The sequence below is a fragment of the Hyla sarda genome, chromosome 1, assembly GCF_029499605.1.
Source record: "Hyla sarda isolate aHylSar1 chromosome 1, aHylSar1.hap1, whole genome shotgun sequence".
NCBI classification, from domain to species: Eukaryota; Metazoa; Chordata; class Amphibia; order Anura; family Hylidae; genus Hyla; species Hyla sarda.
The window spans coordinates 379,612,228-379,631,603 of NC_079189.1; the positions used below are offsets into that span (position 1 = coordinate 379,612,228).

At 44.3% G+C, this 19,376-nt stretch overlaps 1 protein-coding gene across 9 annotated transcripts in view; it reads right to left on the minus strand.

The window, feature by feature from the left end:
• AGTPBP1 (ATP/GTP binding carboxypeptidase 1) overlaps window positions 1–19,376 on the minus strand; it is a 184,074-nt gene that overhangs the window by 150,426 nt on the left and 14,272 nt on the right. Inside the window, exon 1 of one of the 9 annotated variants that reach the window (XM_056524352.1) lies at window positions 18,022–18,115. The exons of the other annotated variants lie outside the window; for them this stretch is intronic. The gene's annotated coding sequence lies outside the window, so the exon portion shown is untranslated. Of the gene's footprint in view, window positions 1–18,021; window positions 18,116–19,376 lie in introns of those variants that run through there. 9 annotated transcript variants of the gene reach the window in all.

A 19,376-nucleotide genomic window follows, 5' to 3' on the forward strand; every position in this document is an offset into this window, starting at 1 on the left:
TGCTCACATAGCTAGAAGTGCTGGAGCAGCAGTGTGTGCCGAACAAAACTCTGCACAATAGTAAAATCATAAATCTTTATAAAGTACACAAAAGTACACAAAATTGAATGTCATTATTTCGTGACGGGAAAAAGTAAAAAGTAACAGGAGAAATAGTGTATGCACTGTTCCTTCTGTTCTTTCTCCCGTCACAAAATAATGTAAGTTATTAATAACGGGCTATGACGGGTTAAAAAGGATAATGTAAAAAACCCATAGACTATAATGGGATTTTGTAACGGCAGTTTCCGTTTAAGGAAGAAAAAAGCAAATTGGACTCCAAACTCCAAAAATGGGCTGGACAAAATTATTGGCACCCTTTCAAAATTGTGGAAAAATAAGATTGTTTTAACCCCTTAAGGACTCAGGGTTTTTCAGTTTTTGCACTTTTGTTTTTTCCTCCTTACCTTTTAAAAATCATAACCCTTTCAATTTTCCACCTAAAAATCCATATTATGGATTATTTTTTGCATCACCAATTCTACTATGCAGTGAAATTAGTCATTTTACCCAAAAATTTACGGCGAAACAAAATCGAAGAAAAAACGCCATTTTGTAATTTTGGGGGCTTCCGTTTCTACGCAGTGCATATTTCAGTAAAAATGACACCTTATCTTTATTCTGTAGGTCCATACGGTTAAAATGATACCCTACTTATATAGATTTCATTTTGTCGTACTTCTGGAAAAAATCATAACTACATGCAGAAAAATGTATACGTTTAAAATTGTCATCTTCTGACCCCTATAACTTTTTTATTTTTCCACGTACAGGGCGGTATGAGGGCTCATTTATTGCGCTGTGATCTGAAGTTATCGGTACCATTTTTGTTTTGATCGGACTTTTTGATGGTATAAAAAGTGACCAAAAATACGCTGTTTTGGACTTTGGAATTTTTTTGCACGTACGCCATTGACCGTGCGGTTTAATTAATGATATATTTTTATAGTTGGAACATTTACGCACGCGGCGATACCACATATGTTTATTTATTTATTTATTTTTACACTGTTTTATTTTTTATGGGAACAGGGGGGTGATTCAAACTTTTATTAGGGAAGGGGTTAAATGACCTTTATTAACACTTTTTTTTACTTTTTTTTTTGTAGTGTTATAGGTCCCATAGGGACCTATAACACTGCACACACTGATCTATGCTGATCACTGGCGTGTATTAACACGCCTGTGATCAGTGTTATCGGCACTTGACTGCTCCTGTCTGGATCTCAGGCACGGAGCAGTCATTCGTCGATCGGACACCGAGGAGGCAGGTAAGGGCCCTCCCAGTGTCCTGTGAGCTGTTTGGGACGCCGCGATTTCACCGCGGCGGTCCCGAACAGCCCGACTGACTAGCCGGGATAGTTTCACTTTCACTTTAGAAGCGGCGGTCAGCTTTGACCACCGCTTCTAAAGGGTTAATACCGCACATTGCCGCGATCGGCGATGTGTGGTATTAGCCGCGGGTCCCGGCCGTTGATGAGCGCCGGGACCGACGCGATGTGATGCGGGGTCGCGCTGCTTCATATCGCGGGAGCAGGCGCAGGACGTAAATATACGTCCTGCGTCGTTAAGGGGTCAAGCATGTGATGCTCCTTTAAACTTACCTGGGGCAAGTAACAGTTGTGGGCAATATAAAAATCACACCTGAAAGTAGATAAAAAGAGAGAAGTTCACTTAGTCTTTGCATTGTGTGTCTGTGTTTGCCACACTAAGCATGGACAACAGAAAAAGAGGAGAAGAGAACTGTCTGAGGACTTGAGAACCAAAATTATGGAAAAATATCAAAAATCTCAAGGTTACAAGTCCATCTCCAGAGATCTAAATTTGCCTTTGTCCATAGTGCGCAACATTATTAAGAAGTTTGCAACCCATGGCACTGTAGCTAATCTCCCTGGGTGTGGACGGAAAAGAAAAATTGATGAAAGGTGTCAACGCAGGATAGTCCAGATGGTGGATAAGCAGCCCCAAACAAGTTCCAAAAGATATTCAAGCTGTCCTGCAGGCTCAGGGAGCATTAGTGTCAGCGCAAACTATTCATCGTCATTTAAATGAAATGAAACACTATGGCAGGAGACCCAGGAGGACCCCACTGCTGACACAAAGTGGGGCTCTTGGTTGGCGGGCGAGTATGAAGGGGCGGGATTCTGATGGTGAAATTTAGTGCGGGTGGCCAGAAGCCACTAAAAATAAATAAAAAAAATTAGATGGCACAACTGGCAGCAGCGCATACCCCCCCACCCCCCGAGAAACGGGCCCTTGGGCACTGCCCTAGTGCCCGACGTGTCAGTCCGCCGCTGTACAAAACATTCATACATACACATATCATACATACACTGGCCACTGCCCCTATATCATACATTACATACATCATACATACAGACACATCATACATACAGACACTTCATACATACACCCGCCACTGCCCCCCACCCCCACATCATACATTACATACACACATCACACATACACAGACATCACACATACACTCACACCATACATATGCACAAATCATACATACACACATCACACATACACCATACACACATCACACACTCACACCATACATATGCACACATCATACAGACACCCGCCGCTGATACACCCCCCCTAATCATACATTACATACATATATGTACATACATATACAGTACAACCACCCTTCCCGCCGCTGCCTGCATGCTCAGCCTCCTCAACTGAGCCACCTCACACCGGTGTGAGGTGAAAAAAATCAAACCCGTGAAAACATCGGACCGATCCTCCCATTTTTACTGGTTTGATTTTTTCACCTCACACCGGCACCTCAGGGGCTAAGAGCAGACTTGTGCCTGCGCAGCGCACGTCTGCAAATCTGCTCCCAGCGACAATCACATAGACAGGCAGAAACGCCGACAAGGGGGCTCTGAGCAGCAGCCCCCGGCTACTGAAATCAGCTGGGGGCCGCAGCCCCCTCCATACACCCTGAGCGCCGGTGTGAGGTGCAGACTTGCATCGGCTCCAGCGTCATCACACAGGCATTAAAGAAAAATAAGGGGGAAGTCGGTCTGTCCCCACTAGCCCGATACAGGGCTAAATCTATGAAAAATTCACCTGCATGGCGCCCAGAACTACATGTCCCGGGCGTCGGGCGATAGGACTTCCACATCCCTGCAGCTTTTTGGTAAAGCACATCATTCTGCTGTTTACCGAAAATGGAATGAGGCCTACAGAGAAAAGAACACAGTACCTACAGTGAAATAAGGTGGAGGTTCAATGATGTTTTGGGTTGTTTTGCTGCCTCTGGCACTGGGTGCCTTGAATGTGTGCAAGGCATCATGAAATCTGAGAATTACCAACGGATTTTGGGTCGCACTGTACAGCCCAGTGTCAGAAAGTTGGGTTTGCTTCCGAAATCTTGGGTCTTCCAGCAGAACAATGACCCCAAACATAACGTCAAAAAGCACCCAGAAATGGATGGCAACAAAGCGCTGGAGAGTTCTGAAGTGGCCAGCGAGGAGTCCAGATCTAAATCCCATTGAACACCTGTGGAGAGATCTTAAAATTGCTGTTGGCAAAAGGCGCCCCCTTCCAATAAGAGAGACCTGGAGCAGTTTGCAAAGGAAGAGTGGTCCAACATTCCGGCTGAGAGGTATAAGAAGATTATTGATGGTTATAGGAAGCGACTGATTTCAGTTACTTTTTCCAAAGGGTGTGCAACCAAATATTAAGTTAAGGGTGACAATAATTTTGTCCAGCCCATTTTTAGAGTTTGATGTGACATTATGTCCAATTTGCTTTTTTTCCCTCCTTTTTTAGTGTAGTTTCAATACACACAAAGGGAATAAACATGTGTATAGCAAAACATGTGTTACTGCAGTCCTTTTCTGTGAGAAATACTTCATTTTCTTGAAAAATTTCAGGGGTGCCAACATTTACGGCCATGACTGTATAGATTCCTAACCAGCATGCTTTCCAGACTGTTTGCTACCCACTACAGCCAAAGACTTCAGTGTTTATCTTCACAGCGGTTTTAGTTAAAACAAAAGCACTCTGGGATTTTTTTGCTTATATATTGCAGCATTATTACAGAGTAATTTAGAGGTTCTTGTGTGCGCCTTGTGATTATCTGCTTAAGCTGATGTTGCAGATATAAGGTTTTCAGCCATATTGATCCCTATTCCATCAGTAAAAATAATTTTGTAATGCCGCCTGCATTTCCAATGAATGCTCTGGCTTTGAAGAGAGAGAGAAGTCTCATCACTGCACCTGGTGATCCAATTACCTGGCTCTGCCTCGCTTCCCCCATCGGCGCTAATATGGGAATAGACTATCAGTTCATGAGGACGGGAGACTAAACATAATGGGGGGCATTTACTAATCTTTTACTATGTAGTCTGGTTTTTACCCTGTTTTTTTCTACTTCATTTTTGACTATGTGCGACAAATTTACTAAATTGCTGCACGGCATTAATAAATTTGGCACACATAGGCAAAAGTGGGAAATTTACTTCATGTAGTAGAAAAAATAGTCTGTTCCTTTTTCCTGCTGTCTGAATAGGTTTGGCTGCTGGTTTCCTTCTGGATCTTTTGTTTTTGAGTTTTTTTTTAGCTTTTTCACCACATCTAAATAATTCAAAAACTACAGTGGTCCCTCAAGTTACAATATTATTTGGTTCCAGGAAAACCATTGTAAGTTGAAACCATTGTATGTTGAGACCATAACTCTATGGAAACAGGGTAATTGGTTCTAAAGGCACCAAAATGTCATCCAAAATAGGAAAAAGTGACAAAGAAAAATAAGTAGATAACTGATATAGATAAAGCAAATCCCTACATATAAAAGTAATAAAGATCTGCTGGGAGCTGTAAATCACTGTCTATGTCAGTGTTTCCCAAGCAGTGAGCCTCCAGCTGTTGCAAAACTATAACTCCCAGCATGCCTGGACAGCCAAAGGCTGTCCGGGCATGCTGGGAGTTGTAGTTTTGCAAAAAATGGGGCCACCCTGCTTGGCAAACACTGGTCTATGTAGAGGACAGGAGCTTCTTCAGGGGTCCTGTACAGTACAGGCAATGTCCAAAACAAGTAATGGAGTTGCCCTCACCTGGTGTCCAAAAGAGCAGCTAACCCTGATACAGGTAAAGTGTACAGAACATGTAATACCAGTCAGTGCATACACTTCAGTAATACAGGGGTTTTACCAGTGAATGCCCATTTTGATTGGTTGGTTCTTCCAGCCATTGACACGTTTTACAGATCTGGACTGTCTGTAGCATTGTATGTTGAGTCTGGTTTCAACTTACGATGGTCCAGAAAAGACCATTGTATGTTGAAACTATTGTATGTTGAGGCCATTGTAAGTTGAGGGATCACTGTAAATTGTAGTCATGGCTCAGAAGTGGTAAACGGCGTTTAGTGTGTGTGTGTGTGTGTGTGTGTTTATTACATTTTTTTAACACAGTTTTTTTCTCCCTAAATGTACTTACACTTTTTTTTTTTTTTGGTTACTTCTTCTACAGATCTGTGTATCCTGTGGACTCCTTCGGATTCGGTGGACTACTTCGACGACCAGCGTTTTTCTTTGCTTGATGTTAATAAAATGGTTAACGAGGGCTTGTGGGGGAGTGTTTTTTTGTAATAAATTTTTTTTTAAACCTGTTGTTTTTTTTAATTTTACTTTACTAGAACGGCTTAGTAGTGGAAGCTGTCTTATAGACTGAGTCCATTACTAAGCCGGGCTTAGCGTTAGCCACAAAAACAGCTAGCGCTAACCCCCAATTATTACCCCGGTACCCAACACCACAGGGGTGCCGGCAAGAGCCGGTACCAACAGGCCCGGAGCGTCAAAAATGGCGCTCCTGGGCCTAGGCGGTAACAGGCTGGCGTTATTTAGGTTGGGGAGGGCCAGTAACAATGGTCGCCCACCCTGGTAACGTCAGGCTGTTACTGTTTGGTTGGTATTTGGTTGAGAATAAAAATAGGGGGACACTATGCGTTTTTTTAATATATTTAATTATTTATTTAAAAAAAAACCCGCATAGGGTCCCCCCTATTTTCATTCTCAGCCAAATACCAACCAAACAGTAACAGCCTGACGTTCCCAGGGTGGGCGAGGACCATTGTTACTGGCCCTCCCCAGCCTAAATAACGCCAGCCTGTTACCGCCTAGGCCCAGGAGCGCCATTTTTGACGCTCCAGGCCTGTTGGTACCGGCTCTTCCCGGCACCCCTGTGGCGTTGGGTACCGGGGTAATAATAGGGGGTTAGCACTAGCTGTTTTTGTGGCTAGCGCTAAGCCCAGGTTAGTAATGGACTCTGTCTATAAGACAGCTTCCACTACTAAGCCTGTCTAGTAAAGTAAGAAAAAAACACAACAGGTTTTAAAAAATTTTTATTACAAAAAACACTCCCCCACAAGCCCTCGTTAACCATTTTATTAAAATCAAACAAAGAAAAACGCTGGTCATCGAAGTAGTCCACCGAATCCGAAGGAGTCCACAGGATACACGGATCTGAAATGAGAAGAAAACAAAAAAAATGGGTTAGTACATTTATTATCACCTGCTCACACATCTCCCGCCCCGCACGACTACAACTGCCAGCATGCCCTTACAGTAAGGACATGCTGGGAGTTGTAGTTGTGTGGTGCAGGAGATGTGTGAGCAGGTGATAATAAATGTGACAAGCTTGTCCCCTGCCCCCAGCTGCAGGACTACAACTCCCAGCATGCCCTTACAGTAAGGTGGGGCGGAGGCCGGGCACAGTGTTTCCCAACCTGGGACTTGTAGTTTTGCAACATCTGGAGGCACCCTGGTTGGGAAACACTGTTTTAGGCCAGTGTTTCCCAACCAGGGTGCCTCCAGATGTTGCAAAACTACAAGCCCCAGCATGCCTGGACAGTCAAAGGCTGTCCAGGCATGCTGGGAGTTGTAGTCTTGCAACATCTGGAGGCACCCTGGTTGGGAAACACTGGCCTAAAACAGTGTTTCCCAACCAGGGTGACTGTTTTAGGCCAGTGTTTCCCAACATCTGGAGGCACCCTGGTTGGGAAACACTGTTTTAGGCCAGTGTTTCCCAACCAGGGTGCCTCCAGATGTTGCAAAACTACAAGCCCCAGCATGCCTGGACAGTCAAAGGCTGTCTAGGCATGCTGGGAGTTGTAGTTTTGCAACATCTGGAGGCAACCTGGCTGGGAAACACTGGCCTAAAACAGTGTTTCCCAACCAAGGTGCCTCCAGATGTTGCAAAACTACAAGTCCCAGCATGCCTGGACAGTCAAAGGCTGTCTAGGCATGCTGGGAGTTGTAGTTTTGCAACATCTGGAGGCAACCTGGCTGGGAAACACTGGCCTAAAACAGTGTTTCCCAACCAGGGTGCCTCCAGATGTTGCAAAACTACAAGTCCCAGCATGCCTGGACAGTCAAAGGCTGTCTAGGCATGCTGGGAGTTGTAGTTTTGCAACATCTGGAGGCAACCTGGCTGGGAAACACTGGCCTAAAACAGTGTTTCCCAACCAGGGTGCCTCCAGATGTTGCAAAACTACAAGCCCCAGCATGCCTGGACAGTCAAAGGCTGTCCAGGCATGCTGGGAGTTGTAGTCTTGCAACAACTGGAGGCACCCTGGTTGGGAAGCCTGCGCAACTTACCGGCTTCCGTCGGATCCAGCGCTGCACGACACTGCCGCGCGACACTGCCGCGCGACAGTGCCGCGCGACGATCTCCGACAGCGATCGTCGCTGGAGCCTCGGAAGGGTAAGTGAACTTCTTCGCCGGTCCCCTTCAGCTGTTTAGTTTTGCAACAGCTGGAGGACTACAGTTTACAGACCACAAACCAGGGGTCTGCAAACTGTGGCCCTCCAGCTGTTGCAAAACTACAACTCCCAGCATGCCTGGACAGCCAATGGCTGTCCATGCATGCTGGGAGTTGTAGTCTTGCAACATCTGGAGGCACCCTGGTTGGGAAACACTGTTTTAGGCCAGTGTTTCCCAACAAGGGTGCCTCCAGCTGTTGCAAAACTACAACTCCCAGCATGCCCGGACAGCCAATGGCTGTCCAGGCATGCTGGGAGTTGTAGTCTTGCAACATCTGGAGGCACCCTGGTTGGGAAACACTGTTTTAGGCCAGTGTTTCCCAGCAAGGGTGCCTCCAGCTGTTGCAAAACTACAACTCCCAGCATGCCCGGACAGCCAAAGGGTGTCCAGGCATGCTGGGAGTTGTAGTCTTGCAACATTTGGAGGCACCCTGGTTGGGAAGCTTGCGCAACTTACCGGCTTCCGTAGGATCCAGCGCTGCACGACACTGCCGCGCGACACTGCCGCGCGACGATCTCCGTCAGCGATCGTCGCTGGAGCCTCGGAAGGGTAAGTGAACTTCTTCGCCGGTCCCCTTCAGCTGTTTAGTTTTGCAACAGCTGGAGGACTACAGTTTACAGACCACACACCAGTGGTCTGCAAACTGTGGCCCTCCAGCTGTTGCAAAACTACAACACTCAGCATGCCCTGACAGCCAAAGCCTATGGCTCTCAGGGCAGGAGCCCGGGCTGACATTACAGTGCAGCCGCCCGGGCTCCTCATACGGTCTCCCCGCTACCCCCCTTGTCTCCCGCCCGGGCTCCTCATACGGTCTCCCCGCTACCCCCCCCCCTTGTCTCCCGCCCGGGCTCCTCATACGGCCTCCTCGCTGCCCCCCCCCCCCCCCTTGTCTCCCGCCCGCGCCGCTCAGCTCCCGCTGCTGCAAGACTACAACTCCCAGCGTGTCCTCACTGTAAGGCCATGCTGGGACTTGTAGTCTTGCAACAGCAGACAGATGGGAGTTGTGTGGCGCTGGCAGGTGAGAGGGGTGGGGATATAAATCACTGTAGTGTCCCGGTAGCGCAGTGAGGGTAGCGGGGAGAAAGTATGTCTGAGCCCGGGCGGCAGTAGCTTTGCCTGCTCCATGTTGGAGCTGGAGTAAATTTAGTCAATTTTTATGGCCGTTGCGACAGTTTATTGCGCAACTGCGACTGTCTCAGTTAATAAATTCCTGACCACTGCAAGTAAAAACTGAAAACTTGCATAAATTAAGCGGGAATTTTTTTTTTGACTTTCTAGCTCTTGCTAGGGAAAGTCGCACAATTTATAGGGTAGGCGCAATTGCGACAATTTTGCGCCAAAAATAGTAAGAAAAAAATGACTAAACCCCTTAGTAAATGCCCCCCAATATGCATAAACCTACTACAAAAGGTTATAGTGCAGGTGAACTAGCTGTCAGATTCCCTTTAAATGGCCACTGTCAAATACATATTTTTTCACTACAGTACTCCTTTAACCTTTCTAATATACTTCATAAGGAAATTTTATTTCCTTTTTATAGAAATCATGGCTTATAAAAAAAATAAAAAATGTCCCCATACCATCCAGGGCACAATTCTGTCAGACTGCAGCATAATCTTTGTCCCAGCTGAAGCACAAGCAAGAACAAAGTCCACGTAAGTGAGGGCAGGATTAACACTCCTCTATGCTTAATCCTGTCCTAGGGGGTTACAGAACAGCCTGCACTGATTGGATGAAGAGACCCAGCACAGCAGACTCAGGGAGGACACACGCCCTCCAAAGCACAGGATGACAAACCAAGTGAGCAACAGAAAGAAGGTGATTGTAAGAGAAATATAGGTGCTTGACACATAAAAATATGTACATGACCACAATTAGGTACTAAGTAACATATAAAAAATTTTGGTGTGGGATATGACAGGTACACTGATTTTCTGTATGTCAGACTGATGATCACATGGCCTAGTTACAACCGCATGGATGCATTAATGCTTGTATGAAACAAATGGCACAGTCTGAATAGTGATGGAGAGTGTGCATGATATGGGCAAAAAATTCAGAGTACTTCTTTAAGATAAACAGCTATCAGCACAGAAGCCTGGATATAAGCCAATGTTGAGGATATACAGATAAATCTCTTATTGGCACCACAGTTTATATTTTAATGCGATACCGGTTACATACAGCAAATTCTTAGTGTCATTACACTTATTAGGTGACAGTACAAAGGCCAGGGCAAACCAATGCATACATCCAATCATATAATAGAGATCTCCAGAATCTTTTATCATTATATATATTTTTTTTTAGATACTTTAGGGTTATGGTTATGCAAACGACACAAAGATCAGTAGCAAGCTGCGTACTCTCTGGATGTAAGCAGAAATGAATTGTTCACTAAAAGAATAGCAACATCAAAATAGGAAGTTGTACAGCATTTCCTTACACAGTGAATAAGCATTACTGACGCCGGACTGGAAACCAGTTTACATTTATGTGTGTGTTGGTGAGCTACATAGCCAGGAGCTCATCTGTGTAGTCTGAGGTCTTGAGGGATTTCATACCACACAGCTTAGCATCATGGGATGTGGCAGCACTATCCTTGTCCTCACCTTACATCTTAAAGACAGTACATTTGGAAATTGTGTACAGAATTATCAGTTTATTATGCTACCACTTAAAGGCTATACTGGGTACCTGTCACGTTGAAGGAGCAGTCTGACCATTAGAGATGAGCGAACTTACAGTAAATTAGATTCGTCACGAACTTCTCGGCTCGGCAGTTGATGATTATCCTGCATAAATTAGTTCAGCCTTCAGGTGCTCCGGTGGGCTGGAAAAGGTGGATACAATCCTAGGAAAGAGTCTCCTAGGACTGTATCCACCTTTTCCAGCCCACCGGAGCACCTGAAGGCTGAACTAATTTACGCAGGATAAGGCATCAACTGCCGAGCCGAGAAGTTCGTGACAAATCGAATTTACTGTAAATTCGTTCATCTCTACTGACCATGTTACAAAGCAAGAGAAGCTTAGCAGATTGATATGACTGGGTAAAAATGAAATATTTAGTGTAACTTGCATATTATTCATCTAAGTCCCTGCTCTTTCTATGCTTATGAGTCCACTAGGTGGTCCTAATCATTGACTGACAGCTGTCTCTGTAAGAAGACAGAATGCCAGTCACTGATAAGACCACCCACTGGACTCCAAAAGAAAGAGCAGAGAGTTTAATAAAATAAAATATTGTTTGCAAAAATACTATTTATCTGCTTCTTCTGCTCTATAACACAATGCCAATGCATTAAACAGCCTTTTCATAGTGATATTACTTTTTTTGGTCACTATTCAAAACAATGAGGAAAGTACTTTAGCAGCCCCCTAGCCAGAGACCAGAAATCCTAAGCATCATCCCTTTCAGACAGTTTTTAGGCTTTTATTTTGTAGCTATGGATACTGTCAACAAAATAGCCAAATTCCCATTGTGTCATATATATTTGTACAAGACAGGAGGACTTTTGGCAGAAAGCTACCACTAAACTGATCTTATCTTAGACTGGAGTCTAGACCCTTGAGTAGACTTACGTTATTCTATCCTCACTCACTAGGAATATATCGTAGATGTATAACAAGTAATGAATATAAAAAAGTAAAACAATTCCCCATAAAGGGGCTATAAGAATGTCAAGTGCAGAGAAATCCATGAATTTCAGGTTCTAAACCTCAGTTTTTTTCAGAAAAGATAAAGGCCAAGCACGTCTTTTCATATGAACGAACATTAGAGGGGATCTTTGGAAATTCTGCGACGCGATGCGGCAGGTCGGGGGGGGCGGTCGCGGTGCAGCGGGTCGGGGGGGCGGTCGCAGTGCGGTGGGGGCGGGGCATTATCGGCAAGGTAATTGCCGATACCGATAATGCCCAAAATCGAGATTATCAGTCATACCGATAATCGGTCGATCCCTAGCCTATACGGCAGAATTTTCGTGTAGAATTCCTCATTAGAATTTCAGACGGAGATTACACAGTAGAAGAGTCCCATTGATATCAATGGGATTATGCTGCACTGTGCACACCGTGAAATTTCTGCAGCAGATGTTTCTGCCACAGAAATCCCAATTCCAGAGTCCGCAGGAGGAATAGACATGTCCTAGCGCCAGCACTCCGCTGTCAGGGAAGTGTCTGCAGGGAAATTTTCTAGGCGTACATTCTCCCATGTGAACATAGCCTTAGACAGTCGTCCGGTCCTGAAGAAATAGCTGGATTAGCCCAACTTTCCAATAATGTAACATAGTTCATAAGGTTTAAAAAAAAAGACCTGAGTCCATCAAGTTCAACCTATAACCCTAATGAGTCCCTAGGAAAGATACTCTCCTAGATAGCCAAATGCCAGTAATTTGGTGAAGACATACACTTCAAAGGGGGAAGGCTTAAAGCGTACCTGTCATAAAGCAAAAAAAAAAAAAAAAAAGGATATGTTACTCAGTACCTAATCCTGGTCATGTACATATAATTTTCGTGTGTCTAGGACCTATATATCCCTAACAAATAGCTTCTATATGTAGCTCACTTGCTTTGTGTTCTTGCCTTCTGGAGGGGACGTGTCTGTCTCTCTACCTCACTGTGGTGACTGTGATCTGCTCTGAGTCTGGGAGCAGCCTGACAGTCTACAAATCACTGTACAGTAGTTTTTATGCATACATTTTCTATCTGTTCCTAGTAAAGCTAGATACTAATCAACATAGCTGTCACTATGTGTGTCATCCAGCTTTCACAGACTCCCGAATGTCTGATCAGCTTCTTTGTCATTCAGGAGTCAGAAAGCTTTGCCTTTTCAAGCATGCTAGGAGTTTTAATTTTGCAACAGCAGGAGCTGCACTGTTTGTAAACCACTGTGTTAGAGTAGTGTTGCCTTTAGCTGTTGCAAAACTACAATTCCCAGCATGCCCACACATCCTTTGTCTGTAGTTTTGCAAGAACTGGAGGAACGCAGCTGGAGAATACACAGCTCTAAAACAGAGTTTTACAAAGATTGTACCTCCAGCTGTTGCAAAACTACAACTCCTATCATGGGAGATGTAATCTAGGAACAGCTGCAGGATGTAGTGGTGCAATGGTGATCTCCTATACTGGATACCAACACGCTTTACAGCCAGTATCCAGTATGCTGAAAAATACAGAGTTCACTGTCTGCACAAAGACAGATGACCCCTAGTGGTGGCTATTTGAAATTTTTTTAAATAAATGTGTATTGAAAAAAGTCATTATCAGTAGTACTACAAAATATTAAAAGTTGTCACAATGACACTGCTTCTTTAAGGAAAACGGACACCAAGCAGTACATCCCTCTGGACCAATCTGCAGTAAGATATCACCCATTGGGTGTCAAGGAGCAAGTCAGTATTACCGTTGGCCAATCTATTGTACAACTCAATTTAAAAGGGGAACTCCGGTGGAAATTTTTTTTTTTTTTTAAATCAACAGGTGCCAGAAACTTAAACAGATTTATAAATTAGTTCTATTAATAAATCTTAATCCTTCCAGTACTTATGAGCTGCTGAATACTACAGAGGAAATTATTTTCTTTTTGGAACACAGTGCTCTCTGCTGAATCACGAGCACGGTGCTCTCTGCTGACATCTCTGTCCATTTTAGGAACTGTTCAGATCAGCATAGGTTTCCTATGGGGATTTTCTCCTACTCTGGACAGTTCTTTAAATGGACAGAGATGTCAGCAGAGAGCACTGTGTTCCAAAAGAAAAGAATTTCCTTTGTAGTATTCAGCAGCTAATAAGTACTGGAAGGATTAAGAATTTTTAATAGAAGTAATTTACAAATCGGTTTAACTTTCTGGCACCAGTTGATTTAAAAATAAAAAAATAAACAAATAAATAAAAGTTTTCCACCGGAGTACCCCTTTAACTTGTTGAGGACGGAGGGCGTACGGATACGCCCTCGTGCCCAGTCCCTTAAGGATGGAGGGCGTACCTGTACGCCCTCCGCATTTCCAATCACCGCAGCTCGGCAGGCGTTGATCAAAACGGGATGCCTGCTGAAATCATTCAGCAGTCATTCCGTGCCAATGCCCAGGGGGGTCCTGAGAGTGAATTAACACCGGCGACTCCGGGTCATACGAGTCTCCGGTGACCCGGAAAATAAGGGGGATCGGGGTTTTCCAAGACACCCACGATCCCCCTGAAGGAATAGGAGTGAGGTGGCAGGGGTGCCACCCCTCCTAGCCCTGCTATTGGTCGTTCAGAAGAGACGACCAATAGCAGATCGGGGACGGGGGGGTTAACTTTCGGTTCCCGAGTTCTGCCCACCCACAGTAGACTGGGCAGAACGAGGAAACTGACGGGGACCAGCGCCAAAAGGTACACCCAACCATCGGCGGCAGCAGGCAAAAATCAGCGGCAGCAGAGGACATGCGATGAGGCTCCCTGGATCCTACGGAAGCCGGCGAGTTGCCTAGCAACATCTGTAGGGCTACAGTCTGAGACCACTATACAGTGGTCTCTAATCTGTAGCCCTCCAGATATTGCAAAACTACAACTCCCAGCATGCCCAGACAGCTGTTTTCTGTTTGGGCACACTGGGATTTGTACTTTTGCAACAGCTGGAGGGCTACAGTTTGGAGATCACTGTGCAGCCCAAACAGCTGTCTTGGCATGCTGAGAGTTGGAGTTGCGTACCTCCAGCTGTTGCATAACTACATCTCTCAGCATACCCTTCGGCGATCAATACATGCTGGGAGTTGTAGTTTTGCAACAGCTGGAGGCACACTGGTTGGAAAATACTGAATTAGGTAACAGAACCTAACTGAAGGTTTTCCAACCAGTGTGCCTCCAGCTGTTGCAAAAGTACAACTCCCAGCATGTACGGTCTGTCAGTGCATACTGGGAGTTGTAGTTTTGCAACCGCTGGAGGTTTCCCCCCCCCCCCCCAATATGAATGTAATGGGTACATTCACACAGGCGGGTTTACAGTGAGTTTCCTGCTTCAAGTTTGAGCTGCAGCACAAACTCCTAGTGGGAAACTCACCATAAACCGCCGCCAGTGCGAATGCACCCTAAAAATACTACACTACACTACCACAAAATAAAGGGTAAAACACTACATATACACCCCCTTACACTGCCCCCCCCAATAAAAATGAAAATGTATCGTACACCAGTGTTTCCAAAATGGAGCCTCCAGCTGTTGCAAAACAACAACTCCCAGCATTTCCAGACAGCCACTGACTGTCCAGGCATGCTGGGAGTTTAGCAACACCTGGAGGCACCCTGGCACCTTGTTTGGGAATCACTGGCGTAGAATATCCCTTTGTCCGTCCCTATGCAATCCCTAATTTAGTCCTCAAACGGCATGGTGCTCTCTCACTTCGGAGCCCTGTCGCATTGCAAGGAAACAGGTTAGGGCCACATATGGGTTATTTCCGTACCCGGGAGCAATTGCACTACACATTTTGGGGGGCTTTTTCTCCTTTTACCCCTTATGAAAAGGAAAAGTTGGGGTCTACACTAGCCTGTTAGTGTGAAAAAATACAAATTTTACACTAACATGCTGGTGTTGCCCCATACTTTTTATTTTCACAAGAGGTAAAAAGCAAAAAAGACCCCCAAAATTTGTAAGCAATTTCCCCCGAGTATGGAAATACCCCATATGTGGGCATAAAATGCTCTGCGGACGCACAACAAGGCTCAGAAGTGACAGCGCACTATGTACAGTTGAGGCCTAAATTGGTGATTTGCACAGGGGTGGCTGATTTTACAGCGGTTCTGACATAAACGCAAAAAAATAAATACCCACGTGTGACCCCATTTTGGAAACGACACCCCTCACGGAACGTAACAAGGGGAATAGTGAGCCTCAACACCCCACAGGTGTTTGACAAATTTTCGTTAAAGTTGGATGGGAAAATGAAGAAAAAAAAACGTTCTCAATAAAATGCTGGTGTTACCCTAAATTTTTCATTTTCGCAAGGGAATAGCCCCCCCAAAATTTGTAACTCCATTTCTTCTGAGTAAGAACATACCCCATATGTGGATGAAAAGTGCTCTGCGGGTGCACTACAATGCTCAGAAGAGAAGGAGCGCCATTGGGATTTTGGAGAGAAAATTTGTCCGGAATTGAAGGCCATGTGTGTCTACAAAGCCCCCATAATGCCAGAACAATGGACCCCCCCCCATGTGACCCCATTTTGGAAACTACACCCCTCGTGGAATGTAATAAGGGGTGCAGTGAGCATTTATGCCCCACAGGTGTCTGACAGATTTTTGGAACAATGGTCCGTGAAAATTAAAATTGTAATTTTTCATTTGCACAGCCCACTGTTCCAAAGATCTGTCAAACGCCAGTGGGGTGTAAATGCTCACTGCACACCTTATTAAATTATGTGAGGGGTGTAGTTTCCAAAATGGGGTCACATGTGGGGGGGGGGTGGGTTCCACTGTTCTGGCACCACGGGGGGGCTTTGTAAACGCACATGGCCCCTGACTTCCATTCCAAACAAATTCTCTCTCCAAAAGCTCAATGGCGCACTTCCTCTTCTGAGCATTGTAGTGCGCCAGCAGAGCACTTGATGTCCACCCATGGAGTATTTCCATACTCAGAAGAAATGGAGTCACAAATTTTGGGGGGCATTATCTCCTATTACCCCTTGTAAACATGTAAAATTTGGGGAAAAATTTGCATTTTAGTGAAAAAAAAAATTTTTCATTTACACATCAGACTTTAACCACAAGTTGTCAAACACCTGTGAGGTGTTAAGGCTCACTGTACCCCTTGTTACATTCATTGAGGGGTGTAGTTTCCAAAATAGTAGGCCAAAAACGATTTCAGCAAAATTTGCTTTCCAAAAGCCAAATGTGACTCCTTCTCTTCTGAGCATTGTAGTTCGCCCGCAGAGCATTTTATGTCCTAACATGGGGTATTTCCATATTCAGAAGAGATGGGGTTACAAATTTTGAAGGGCATTTACTCCCATTACCCTTTGTAAAAATTGAAAATTTAGGGGGGGAAACTGCACTTTAATGAAAAAAAATGTTTTTTCATTTACACATCAGACTTTAACGAAAAGTCGTCAAACACCTGTGGGGTGATAAGGCTCACTCTACCCCTTGTTACATGCCTGGAGGGGTGTAGTTTCCAAAATAATATGCCTTGTGGGGCTTTTGCTATTCTGGCACAATAATCTAAATGTGACATGCCCTCAAAAACCATTTCAGAAAAACTCCCCCTCCAAAATCCCATTGTCGCTCCTTCCCTTCTGAGCCCTCTACTGCGCTCGCCGAGCACTTCACGTACACATATGAGGTATTACTCGAGAGAAATTGGGTTACAAATTTTGGGGGACTTTTTCTCCTATTACCCCTTGTAAAAATTCAAATACTGGGTTTACAAGAACATGCAAGTGTAAAAAAATGAAGATTTTTAATTTTCTCCTTCACTTTACTGCTATTCCTGTGAAAAACCTAAAGGGTTAACAAACTTTCTGAATGTGATTTTGAATACATTGAGGGTTGCAGTTTTTATAATGGGATCATTTATGGGGTATTTCTAGTATGAAGGCCCTTCAAATCCACTTCAAAACTGAACTGGCCCCTGAAAAATTCCGATTTTGAAAATTTTGTGAAAAATTTGAAAATTGCTGCTGAACTTTGAAGCACTCTGATGTCTTCCAAAAGTAAAAACATGTCAACTTTATCATGCAAACATAAAGTAGTCATATTGTGTATGTGAATGAATATATAATTTATTTGGAATGTCTATTTTCCTTACAAGCAGAGAGCTTCAGCATTTTACATTTTTTCATCAAATTTGGGAATTTTTCACCAAGAAATGATGCAAGTATCGACAAAAATTTACCACAAACATAAAGTAGAATATGTCACGAAAAAACAATCTCGGAAACAGATTCATAAGTAAAAGCATCCCAGAGTTATTAATGTATAAAGTGATAGAGATCAGATTTGAAAAAAATGCTCCCATCCTTAGGGTCATAATAGGCTCTGTCCCCAAGGGGTCAAAGAGGTCCATCTTGAGGCTATGTTATCTTCATAAGGGTACAACTACCATTATAGCAAGAATAGCACAATTGGTAAGAGACCAATTTTCACAACCAAAGTATCAACATGGAACAAGGTTTTACCTATCAGGGACCCAGAAAGACTGGGTTCATGCTGTGTTCAGGCTTCTACTTACCATTATATGTTTTGTCAACATATACCAGGGCAAACTATTTCCATTTTTACCAGTAAGGCTGCTTTCACACTATAAAAATTCATCCGTTACAAATGTCCGTTAGAAAAGACATGTTAAACGGCCTTTAAACAATCCCATTCAAGTCTATGGGATTTTTTGATCATCCGTTATGACCAGTTATAGTCCGTCATGAATAACAGCCGTTAGTTGTGATGGAAGAAATAACGGCACATGCACTAATTTTTCTTCTGTCACAAGAAACTGGTAAATTAACGTCCGGCTGCTAGCACTATGCACTGCTAATAGAAATACTTTTCATACATAGCACTGCAGGGGTATATATATATATATAGAAGCGCTGGGGGGGTGCAGACATATAGCGCTATCTGCACCTCACACCGCTTCTATATACATATGCCGCTGCAGCGCTGGCGGAGGTATATATTTATTAATGCGCCAACAGGGGTCATATCTAATGCACTGCGGGGGGCATATTATAAATGCACTGGGGGCTACATATATAGGCTATATGTCTGCCCCCCCTGCATCGCTATATATCTTGCCCCCCACAGCACTTTTAATATAAATATGCCGCCTGCTACTCACAATGTTAATTTTTTAATCTTTCGCTGAGAGCCCTGAATGGCTCCTCAGTACCAGCCATTCAGGGCTCCCTGCGGGGGATTCAAAAATGAAAGTAAAAACACACTGATACATTGCAGGGTTGTGGACATGCCGCCCACTCCCCTGCTTAATAACTTCGGATCGCATCGGGTCTCAGAAGTGAAACCCGGTGCGATCAATCCCTCAGCCCCTGTACTACAACCCCCATCATGGAACAGACTCTGTTCCAGAATGGGGGTAGTAGTACAAACACTAATGTAGCCTCCCCAGCTGTCTACAGACTCCTGCAGCCAGGGAATTACTACTCCCATCATGGAAACAAGTCTGTTCCATAATGGGAGTAGTAGTAGTCCCGGCAGTGGGAATCTGTAGGCAAAGGTGTTACCGCCGTACATGAGGGATAACAGGTCTTAACGGATGAATATTTATTCAGCCGTTAGCACCCGTTATTTCATCCGTTATTATACATCTTTTTTCACACAGAAAACGGACGAATAACGGATGAATGCTCATAGTGTGAAAGCAGCCTAACATAGGCCCAGATTTATCAAAATGTATGAGAAAAAAAGGGGAGTGATTTTCCTCCAGCAACCAATCACAGCTCAGCTTTCACTTTACCAGAGCTTGTTAGCTGAGCTGTGATTGGTTGCTGTGGGAAAATCACTTCACTTTGTCTCTCATACATTTTGATAAAGCTGGGCCTAGATTTGATCCATTTCCTATATATATTA